The following is a 12,013-nucleotide window of genomic DNA, read 5'->3' on the forward strand; positions in this document are numbered from 1 at the left end:
CCGCCTCCCATTTACATTACTTCTCCAGTTGCAATCCTCCCCCCTACACTCTTCTTGCCATCCTTGTTTCCCTCCCCCAACCCCTCCCCTTTTCGCTACACTCTTGTCCCCCCTTCTCTTTCCTCTTTCCCCATCTTCCATCCCACACTTCCTCCTACGCTTGCTCATTCCGGTACACACATCTCCCCTGCTTCACTCCCTCTAGTCTCATCCCCAACGCCAATTCTTCGCATTCTTCGATCTTTCCCCCCAAATATTCGTCCACTTCAATAGCATCGCCCCTTTCACTCCACCTTTCACTTCTGAGTCCTCTCCCTTCCGTTTCTTTCCGTTACTCTTTTTCCAGGGGTCTCTTCTACCCGCCTCTCCTCTCCTCTCTTGAGCTTACCACTTTACCTCCACTTTTTTCCCCTTTACATAGCTCTTCTTTTCGCCGATAACTTACCTCCCGAATCCCAGTGGCTGAACGACCCATTAGTGAGCAGGCTCGCCATGCGCGTTAACATTAACATTAACATGAAAACTGACATTTAATTAAACAAACCGAGAACTAGACAGATAGCCTGCACTGGTGAGTATTGGGGCTAGCTGGTACGGCAAGATGAGCAGTACAGCAGCGCACGAAACGGCATCATACTAAGGCTAGGCGCATTTAAAACGCAGACTTAATTCCAAGTGGTAGTCTAGACCATTACAGGTGTAAAATGAAGCTGCACAATTCACGTTCGGAGATAATAAAGCGATACAACTATGTGCACAACAGCGGCAAGCATAAGTTAGCCGGAGATTTTTTTTTTCTTTCAGGAAAGCGTACAGTAACCCTGAAGATAACGCAAGTAACTCAGACCGGTTATAACCGTGCGTACGTATTGCGCTCTTGCCCGCGCTGTAAACGTTATCTTTATCGAGATTAGATTAAAGCCGGGAGCATTCAACCAACGTCCACAAACCTTGTTCCCAAAATATAAATAAGCCGTTCGGGCTCTGGATAACAGAGACCTCTAAGCAAGCGCCCGTTCGGCTTGGAAAAGCTGCACGCGCATGCAAGGCGCCACAGATTAAGAGCATTACGTGACACAGTTGAAAAGGAATGGAAGGATCAATTACCTTTCGAAGCAGGGCGTCGCTGAAAGATGACCCAGCCCTGTGTTTGGACTCCCGTCGAAGCTGGGTAGTCCTGGGCTTCTGCTCGGCCATTATGTTCCTGGCCCTTGCCACGCCTCGCGTCAGCGGCGTCCTCTTTTACGGCATCGTAGAGACGTTCGGGGTCACCAGACAGCGCGCTTCTTGGCCTGTCACGCTGAGCACCAGCCTTCTTCACTTGTCAGGTCAGTGCGCTTGTCGGTGCCAGAAGCGCGTTGCGATGATAGCGGGACGGCTTGAATGAATGCGACAATAGAGTGGTTTCATTATAACCGTAGGCCTGATCATTGCTCCATACCGCTTACAGCGTGGCGCCCTGGGCGCGGCCATGTTTGCCGACGGTCATTCGCCATGGCTAGCCTTTTAGAACGCGGTTTTCGAAGTGGATGTGGCGACCACTGCGCACAAACCTGCGCAGCCTCCGTCTCGTCACTGTTTAGCCCAGCGTGACAAGGCCACTCGCTGCAACACGTTTCCGATAAGGGACAGCGACACCGCAGTTTCGCCGGAGGCTTACGTCACCACTGGGGTCGATAAAACCCAAGCCGCTAAGCTCGAGATTATGATTGTTCCTCTGACCTTTCGAGCGCAGGCCGGCATGCTTGTCCCGCTGCTGCTTCCACGTTAATAAACAGTTATGTTCTACGTTGGGATGCTGCCTTCTACCGACGCGGCACCCCACATGGCCTTAATTCGCTGGTGCCCGTGCACATCAGCGAGCGTCGGCGCGGCTCGATGGGCGAATTTGACATTTTTAAGTGCGATGCACTTTATAAGCGACCCCGAACCTTCCGCCGTCCGCATTGCTCCTCCTCCTCTCCCCTAGCAACGGCGCGAGGAGCGGAGAGGAGCGTCTGTAGCAACGGCGCAGCGACGTCACACCCCACGTGACCCGCGCGCGCTCCGCCTCCCGCGCCGTGGCTGCGCGCGCCCGCGCCGGCTCCCGCACCGCTCCTCGCGCCGTGACGTCACACTCCCACGTGACCGCGCGCTGGCGCCTTTGCGTCTGCTCCCCCTCTCCTCGCGCCGTGACGTCACATGCTCTGCAGCTGGCGCGCCTCTCCCCCCGTTAGGTTTGCACTCACCCTCGGCGCGCGCCTCTCCCCTCGCCTGACAGCTCCCCCTCGCCGGTACTGCGCCTCTCAAGGCGATGGCAGAATTACTACGCCGTGTACTATCGGCGCAAGAAATGCATTCGCACTTCCTCACGATTCCCTTCGGGGAGGTGGGGGCATTTTTTTCTTTGGAGTGTTGCTACGAATGCATGGGGCTCGTTGTCCAACTAGGTAGTGTGCTCTAACGTTGAGATATTACAAAAAAAAATTATGCAGAAATTCAGAGAATTATCATATAATGCGCAGCATTCTTATGCCGCCGGTCTTGGGTGTAATTATTTTCCAGCCAAATTTTTTAAAAAAATCCTGTCGAGCCAATTATCTCAAATTACGCTATTATATAACGATTACAGGTAAACCTTTCCCGAAATCTTCAATATTGTGGAAATGCCATGCGGTATACGTTTTGACATTTTCCGTATTTTTGTTATAGTTTTGTAATTTTTTAGTTTTTCACAATTTCGTTCTACCAATTATCTCCATTTACGTTAGTCTGACGATTAAATTGAGAACTTTCGCGAAATCTGCATTATTGTGGGAATGCAGGGCGTTACACGGTTCGCCATTTTCCGTAATTATATTATATTTTTGTTATTTTTTAGTTTTTCAAAATTTCCTTCGACCACTTATCTCCATTTACGCTTTTATAACGATTACATCTGGAACTTTCGCGATATCTACATAAATGCGGAAATGCCATGCGGTACATTTTGAGAATTTCCGCAATTTTCTAATATTTTCGTTATTTTGTGTTTTCCTAAATTTCGTTCGACCAGTTATCTCCATTTACGTTGTTCTAATGATTACATTTGAACTTTCGCAAAATCTGCATTTTTGTGGAAATGCAGGGCGTTACACGCTCCTAGTTGCGGGGGTACTCGGGAAAGAATGCCACGCATTAAAATCCCACGAAAACGTTGTTTGAGCGCTGTTTGACGTCGTCCGTCGCCTAGTTTCCCGATCACGCGATACGTCCAACATAAAGCTGTCCAACGGCTTCAGTTTTTTTTTTATTTTTGCATACGCTCTTGGAGCAACAAAATGAAAGCCTAAGTGCTGTAAAATCGTATAATAAAACACAATTCTACATGAATTAACATTGTTCCAAAGCTTGTTTTGAAAGCTTTTCTTCTCAGCCTACGCTAATATGGTTGGCTGTCGACGAAATTTATTATGAATATGAAGGGCTGTACAAGAAAACCCTGCATGGGTGTGGTCCATGTGGAAGTTGTATGTGACTTCTTTACCGCTTCTTCATGTTACGACGTGCGGTGAAAAAGTGGAGCGTTTTATTTGTCATCTATCTTACAACTGACGTGGTCTGCCTTATATACCTGTTCCTCATTATCAGCTTTTGCCGGTTCGGTATGTGCTAACTGTAGCTCTGTGTCCTCGGGTAGACGGCGAAATTGCTCTCCAAAATTCAGCATTTATTTCTCACGCAGTAATAACCTGGTTCGGGGCTGGCTAGATCGGCGTGCTAGCACCGTTTCAAGGTTTGAGTCGGGGCTAGCGCCGTTGTTGTCGTCCGAAATGAGTCGTTGCCAGTATCATTTTTTTTTTTGAAGAAAAGTGAAAAGAGAACGTAGGCTCCGCACTGCACATGTACTTTTGTCACACCGACGATAACTGTATTCTACCTCCTATTGGAGCTAGATGTAGGCTTCTGTTTTTGACGGTGGTAAATGTGTTTATTTGTCATTACTGCTGGTACAAACAAGCGAAATTTGGGCTTTCGAGTACATTGCCACATTGTTTAAAAAGTTTTTTACCCTTGCTTCAGGTCCCGTGACGGGCATGCTGTGCAGTCGCTGCTCTTGTCGAACGATTTTGCTGACGTGCTCGTTCACCACAGGCATCGCCGTCAGTTTGTGCTATTTCGCCCAAAGCATTGCCCTTATTGACGCCTTGGTTGGTGTCGTGCATGGTAAGTGCTTGAACGTGTATTCCAAAAGCACGTAATTCATGATTAAAGTGGAAGTGCACTCACCATCACCATCAGCAAACACACAATTTAGGTTTCGGCCACACATACCCACTCAAGACATACCGCTCTGGGTGCGCAAAAGATTTCCTAGAGAAGTCAACCAGGGGCCCGACCAGATGTCCCTATAGCTGTCGATTAATGAGAGCGTTTGCTATATAATGTGCCACGCAGAAGTATACGCAAGAGGATATAACTCATATGATGCGGGCCGAAGACTTACCGGTGCATCATAAGCTTTCCTACCACCCGACAAGCCGATAATTTCAGGTTTCAGAGGTACTCCCCTGGGAGCTGTTCTATCTCCTCTCCTCTTCAACTGAAAGATCTCCCCACTGCACTGACGATACCACGGTGGCATTCAGAAGAGAGAACGACGCAGAAATGGAAGAGAGCTTGCAGAGGACCGCAAACACAGTTAATGCGTATGCTAAAAGTAGGGGTCTGGAATGCTTCTTGGAGAAGTGTGCCCTACTAATTTCGAAAACCCATAGGGGGAACACTCGACAACATTGAAATTTACATCAACGGAAAACTGGTCCCGCGGACCGTTTGTGTCAAGGTCCTAGGACAGCACAGTCCACAAGCACGAGAAATGGGATTTCACTCAAGAAACTCGGGACAGCAACAAAGCAAGCGCTTAGGGAGATCACAGCAGTCAGGAAAAAGTGCCACGGACCAAGGGTAAGGGAGGCTTACCGGTTAACACAAACATTCGTCGTGCCCGCGTGCAGCACCTACAGGATGTCGTACTTCCGATTCGTCAATGACGAGCCAAGAAAACTAAGTGTTGTAGTTAGAACAGCGTACAAGATAGCCCCGGGGACTCCCAACTTGACATGCTTCATCAGACTTCTGGAGCTCGGAGGCCGCAGCAGCAGAGAGCTCAGGGAAGCTCAGCAAATATTCCAAATTAAGCAATGAAACACAACAACCAATGGTAAGTACTATATTGGAGTAATTAGGCTCCACCATCCACGGCGGGCAGCCAGAGTCATTAGAATATCTTACTACAGATACGAGATCGAAAATTAGACTGTGGGGTATCAGAATTGTGAACCCCCTACCTAATGCCGAGAGGAGGAGGCCGGTAGACAATAGGACAACCAGAACACCCTGTACATGGACGCCACCGAACCTGAAGAGGGAAATGTAGTGGATGCAGTCACGGCACCACATGAAAAAATTGTAAACACCGCGACATTGAAGAAAAAAATCGCCGCTCATGGGTAAAAGGCAGCATTCACCCTATCCATCGCTTCCAAACCCAGTCCAATAATTTTGTCTGATTCGCAAGAGGCCTGCAGACACTATGTACCGGGCTCTGTCTACAAATCCCGCACACCAAGTACTTTGTAAACACCCACCGAGAGAGGCCATATCATCTGGACGTAAAGACACATGGGTCAAAAGGGGAACGAGGCCGCCGATGCCACAGCCCGAAGTCTTCTCTGCGCGCCCCCCCGCCCCCCCCCCCCCCATGCAAATCGCCATCCCTGGACATGGAAACCGTGACGTTCACCGAATATTTAACCATATTGAGGCTCAACAGAACAACACATCCACCACCGGACAAAAGCCTCACTAAAAAAGAATACACTCCCAGGAGAGTAGTACAGACAGTCACTGTACCCACACTAGCTAAATTACATTCCTGGTACCCCACCATCTATTACCACTTGTGCCTGAATTACCGGTAGAGGGCGGGCAACGTATGGGCATGTCATTACACAAACTATACACCCACTCACAAACACGTCAAAGGAGAAGCGAGAGGCCACCCTGCCCATCGATAAGCTTGCCTGCCAGCGATGGCTGGTAGAGAGAGCCCCAGCGGTGTTGGAGGCCAGTGGAATCCCGGATTTACAATAGCCACATTCTTCTGCCCCCCCTTTTTTCAATAAAGATATTTTCAATAAATTGCGAGGAGGGCCCCATCCCGCAACTGCCGAGTTTGAGCTTCCACTATGGAACTCATCGTACTAATGCTGTCTTTCTTCCGAAGGAGAGCCTTTTGATACGATGATTTCTTCAAGGGTGTTGTCGGTAGCCTGAATGACGGTGCAGATAAAGCTCTCGCCTTAATAAATAGGCAGTGCAGTCGTGTCTGGCAGTTTTTTTTTCTAGGGCCAAAACATGTGGGCAAAGCTTGCGTGCATAAACAAAACGTGATTTTCTATTTATTTTAAGGCTAGGGAACCGAAAATTGTGACTAAAATGCAACTTCGCACTTCTTGACTCCCGTTAGCGCACTTGTGCCATTCAGCGTGATGTGGTTTGGCTCAAGGACAATTTTGGTCCCTCACAGATGAGATTTTCGTAACCCAAAACCGCCCTCCCAATCGCTCTCCCCCGGCTACTTTACGTCGTGTCCGGAGCGACACGACGTAATTTGTGCCTTCCCTTTTACGCGCATCTAGCTGCATTTCATTACCTCTGGCCCCAAAACAAACGGCGCAAGCACAATGATAGAGGAACTATAATTTTACAGTGTAACGGTGAGCACTTCTGCCTTTATTTTGTGGATATTGTGTTTCGAGAATGCGCTCCTGTGTAAGGAAAGCTGGGCATGCTTAGGTAGGCTAGGTTAGGACCCCGAAAAGTTAGGACCCAGAAAAGGAGTCCTGGCTTTTAACAAATTAAGTGAAATATTCCATCTCTTCAAACCGAAGATGGTTACAGAATGACAAGTCAAATTGCGATATTTGTTCTAGAGGAGACCTGATCTTGACCTTTGCATCCATGGATCGCGTCGGTTTGCCCCGGAGTCACGTTTTCTAGGATGTTAAAAGTAATTGCAGTACAATAAAAAAATCACTTGAGCAGACCGTAACAAAAATTGAACGTGAATAATTTAGTAATACTTTCAACAAACATTTTGGTATCTAGTTTTGGTCTTCAGCGCAAGCTTGCAGGGCTGCGCTCCGCGAGAATGAGCGGTCATTCTACGGTAGCGAGAAATAATCACCATAAGCTGCTCTTTCGCATTCGTCCTCTCAGGGAGTTGACCGGGAATCAAAGAAGGATTAATTAATATGGGAAGCGATCTGCTGCGACAGTTGAGAAAAGGCTTGAATGTGACATGACCTACAGTGCAGTTTCAGTATTGGATATGAAATGGCGTTGTGTGACAGGATAGCACGGGGCAAGAATTGAACAGACGAATTCCTGACCGCCACGGCCTGCGTATCACTCCACGTTACATATGCGGCGGTGTCTTGTGAAAATGTGAAATCATTTGCTAGATAAATCTGCTACGCTGAAATTTTGGCGCAACTAACTGTGGTCGTCTCATTTTTTTACTGTAGTATAGGGATCGTTTTTTTAAAATGGCCCCTTCTAAAATTGAGCCGGGCTGGGCTGAAAGTTAATGCTTGAAATTCACATATATGTGTTTGTTGTTAAATAATTTCATAAAACACTGCCTGATATTGCCCTCAGGGATCGCACGCTGCCTGTTAGTGCAAGCATTCTCATACCTTCGACTTTCAGAAAACGTCTCTTGAGTCACAAAGCATCACTGGCCACGGTGTTTGATGATCGGAGCAAAATACAAACTTGCTTACTTAGGCCGAGCCTGGTCCATCCTGAAGCGCCCCAGATAAATTAAAATTGTTTCACGAATGTATATCTGGCAAGCGTGAAGATGAAGAAGTCACTAACGCCTGCTAAATCTCATCGTGAATCTTGACTTACTGCATTTCCCATGCTTCTTGACAAACATCTTACACATCCCTTTCTTTCATTTCAGGAGTTACTGCCGGCGGCGTTTTCTTCAGCATCAACGTCATAGCGGCTCAGCACTTCGAAAAGCGCAGAATGACAGCCATGTGCCTGATGTACATGGCTGGCGGTATCAACACCATGGCCCTTCCCCCACTTGTCGATTTTTTTCGTACTACGTACGGCGTTCGCAGCGCCTTCCTCCTTTATGGGGCCATTCTGATGAACGCTTTGCCTTTTGCTTTAGCTCTGAGGAGCCCGCCATGGCATGAAGAATCCAAACGGAATAAAATTTCAAGCAAGGTTTCAACACAGAAACAAAGCTTTTCTGCCGAGCCCAGTCACCAAAAGCCCGAACTGCCTAGCTTAGAGCACGCGACCGGTGAGATGAGAAAGCTGGAGAACGATATAAATGGTCAAAAGGAGCTCCATTCACATCCTGGCGAAATTGCTGATCTACTCCGCTGTGCGAATCTAGCAACGGCGAATAAAATCAAAATCTCCAACGTAATTGAAGCGTGCAAACAAACGCTGCGGCCTTTCCTAACACTTCGCTTCTTCGTGAACGCTTTTACCTTTTCAGCGGTTATAAGCGCGATGAATGCCTTTTTATTAGTATCCACAGACCTCGTCAGTGACCGTGGTATTCCGCCTTCATATGCGGCGCACCTCCTGTACGTATTCTCTGCAAGCGACACGCTCTTCCGACCTGTTGTGGGGCTGGTGGTAGATTCTAAAATCCTTTCCCTCGAAGTGCTCATGCTTCTGTGTGCTCTGTTACAAGCTGTGGCTTTCGAATTGCTTTTTTACTTCCACACACTTCAAGCGATGATCCTTGCTTCAGTGGTCATGGGCATGACCAATGGGTCGAGAATTGCGGTTGCAACGCCTACTGTAGTTGGAGATTTTGGCATAGAACTACTACCGGCAGTGATGGGTGGTGTGCATTTCTCTGTAGGACTGGTGCTCATGGCGCTTCCAGCAGTCATCGGTAAGTAACTTCAGTGCACTATTTACCCAGTACCTTACTTTGAAATAAAGGATATGCCATGGAGTATAACAAAGTAATATATTCGTAAAGTTTTGCTCTGAAGCGGGAAGTACTGTTAAGAAGCGTCCAAAGAAATAGCCACACTTAATGTTTTCAAAGTATCGGGTTATTACAGTTAATGTACGCGCTTATTTTGGTTCGAAGTCTGAAGCAGAGAAACCAGAAACATAGAATGCTGAGAAAGCATTTTCGTGACTTGTGCGGAAATACACCGTAACTAATCTTTTGCAATGCAGCATCTAATTACAAGACCATGCTCTTACGGTTGCTGTGTGGCTGCGTTGATATATTAATAACCCACGACCCCCAATTTTATTCTTCACAGCTATGTGCAATTTTGCCATGTCTACACTTCGTTTAGTTATTGAGATGCAGAGTTGTTCCCCTGATTGAAATTGGTGATGACTAATACAAAATTTCTCAAATTACACAGAATGCACACAAATTTAACAAATTTAAAATTTGTCCACGTTGATAGATAACCCGGCGCCGAATCAATCTGATACGTGCATTTTGCTTTAATGTTACTTATTCGGAAACGCTAGTGAGACATTTCTAAGATGTCGTGCCAAAAGGTGGTCCGTACATTTGTCAATGAACAGTGTAAGGTCTTCCTGCTTGGGAGTACACAAATGGAATACCCTAACAAGAAAATGTTTAGTAGAAACCCATCGCATTTTTCCTTTTCATTCTTACTGAAGATGTTCCGGAATTATTTCCCGCTCCTACAACTGAATGTGAAAGCACTGCTTTCAACACCGATGTTGTGAATTTTTAAGTCTAACATTAATCATGGCCAAATATATTTGTGGTAATTAAAATACGTAAATTTTAATTTGAAAACTTGTATAGAGTTTGTGCAGAATAAGCACAGAAGCTCATGTGTAAAGGATGCCAGCCCGTGGCAAAAAACAAACCCTATTCAGACCTACCTTCCGGTTGACAAACAGGGTGCCGATAAAGCAAAGGCAACGGAGGGAGATAGACAAACATGGCGCTGAACTTACCGCTGAATGGCTAAGACGAAGGCCTCTAATACAAAGAAGTGCTCCAACCGGGAAAGCAAGACTACATCCCTTACGTCCCTTTAGCATGGTCAGAAATAAACATGGATTATGCTATTTAGTAGCACTAAATTGCTTTCTCTGGCAGGCATCAAGTCCAGCTTGCTTTCGCAGATAGCAGAACACTTGGTGACAGAACTTGTTCCTGACAGTACTTTGACTCACAGCTCTGCAACAAAAAAGCATACGATCTCAAATTTAGGTAAGCGTCCACCAGGCGGCACAATGGTCTTTAAATTGGGAGCACCCTGCTCTTTCGAAGACAATTCACCTTCCGGAAGGCGTTGATTAAAAAGTTGGCTCTTAAACGATGTAAGAACCCCGCACACGCAGAGTTCTGTAAACCGTCCAAGTGACGCAGGGTGTATACATAACATAATGCCTTAAATACCATTGTGGCCTGCGGCGGGGAAGGGATTTATAAAATTACTTTTCTATAAGCTCGCTGAACGCGGATGGTCTATAATAGGAACGGGAGGGTGCGGTAATTTACGCGACCTGTGTTGTCTGAATTTCAGGATATGCGCTGTTGATCTAAAAGCCTAAGTAAAAGGCTACCAAACTACCAAACTACCTATATACCAAACTACCAAACTACCAAACTATAAACTACCAGTAAAAGGCTTCTAGAAGCGAATAACACCAAATGAGTTGCTAAATTTGAGAGTAAAGTTTCGGTGTCTTTGAAGGAGAAATAATTTGCGTGTAGCGATAATCACGCAGTCTGATCTGCGTTTCAATTTGATTTTGTTAACTAGGATGGCCGTGAGTAGGCTGGCTTGACCTAGTCGAGGATTTGAATTTGACTTCAGCGTTCGTCAATGAGCACTAAAATGCCAGTTCAGTGCCATGTTTGTCTATTTGTTTCACATCTTCTTTTTTCAATTATTGCGCCATTTTCCAAAAGTTGAACGCTTATCAGCTTGTGCAACTTTCAATCCTTCAACTCAAATGCTGGTTCGGTGCTTTTATAACACCTAGCTTTATTTGCAGGTTTGTTTAGAGACCGACAGGGAACGTACGATGGACTTTTCCACACCATGGCTGCCGTGAACGCTTTACTGTTCGTCGTCTGGGCATTCAGGCGCCACAAAAACCGAAACAAATAAAATATTTTTGATCGATTTTTTTTTCGGTAAGGAATGGCGTTGCAAAGAATAAGAAAAAAGTTCGGGGACACCTGGACATTTCATGTGGGTTTCGAATGCGAAGGCATGAATGCGCAGTTATCTATGATTTCTTCTTATCCATGATGATCATGTCCTGACGTCGTATTGATGCTCCTTGCACCTTATACAAATTTTCCAAACCACATGGTCTTGCAATGCTGCAATGAGTGCGGTGGTTTCTATCGAAGAAAAGCTGAAGTCAGCCTGTTTGCGTTCATAAAACTGTAGGGCTTCAGTTATAAAAGTTAGCCAATACTAGGGTAAACAATGGCGTAATCAGAGTTTCCCAGTCTTTTCAATTATGATCCGGTTTTACTTCAATGTTATGTTTGGCGGGGTGGTCTGTATTTCATAGCGGCAGTTCGGCGTCCTTTTTGAAACAATCTGGCAGCGTTCAAGCTTTTTGGGAAGACAGACGGTCAAAAGAAGAGGGTACCGTCAGCCCACGAACACCTTTCACAAGCAAAAAAGGCTACAACAAACCCCCAGGTGTTGAACTAACAGCTTCGGTTTATTTTATTTCACATATCTGCCTTGGCCCATGGTGCAACGGAGGGTCCTTGCAGGCTTTGCTCTCAAACACGTCTTGCTCACCAATACAGATGCTCCCAGTTGCACGGATCGGGACACACCCGCTCGCGCTGATCCTCGGCGTTCTTGCAAGTTGACCCGGGTCGATGTCGAATATTTTAAGGACTAATCCACCTCGTGAATTGCCCACTACGCGAAGGAGACATATCAAGATTAAAACCTCAATAATCCTG

General features: G+C 46.4%; 1 long non-coding RNA gene across 1 annotated transcript; it reads left to right on the top strand.

Moving 5' to 3' along the window:
* The first annotated feature begins 1,015 nt into the window (after nucleotides 1-1,015).
* LOC144179343 (uncharacterized) lies at nucleotides 1,016-11,298 on the top strand. Its single transcript, XR_013324208.1, has 4 exons — nucleotides 1,016-1,328; nucleotides 4,042-4,185; nucleotides 7,994-8,956; nucleotides 11,074-11,298. It is a non-coding gene; the product is annotated as an uncharacterized LOC144179343 (long non-coding RNA).
* The last annotated feature ends 715 nt before the right edge of the window (nucleotides 11,299-12,013 follow it).

This window comes from Haemaphysalis longicornis, unplaced genomic scaffold (assembly GCF_048455015.1).
Source record: "Haemaphysalis longicornis isolate Haplotype H1 unplaced genomic scaffold, Haemaphysalis longicornis Haplotype H1 scaffold_4, whole genome shotgun sequence".
Lineage (NCBI taxonomy): Eukaryota > Metazoa > Arthropoda > Arachnida > Ixodida > Ixodidae > Haemaphysalis > Haemaphysalis longicornis.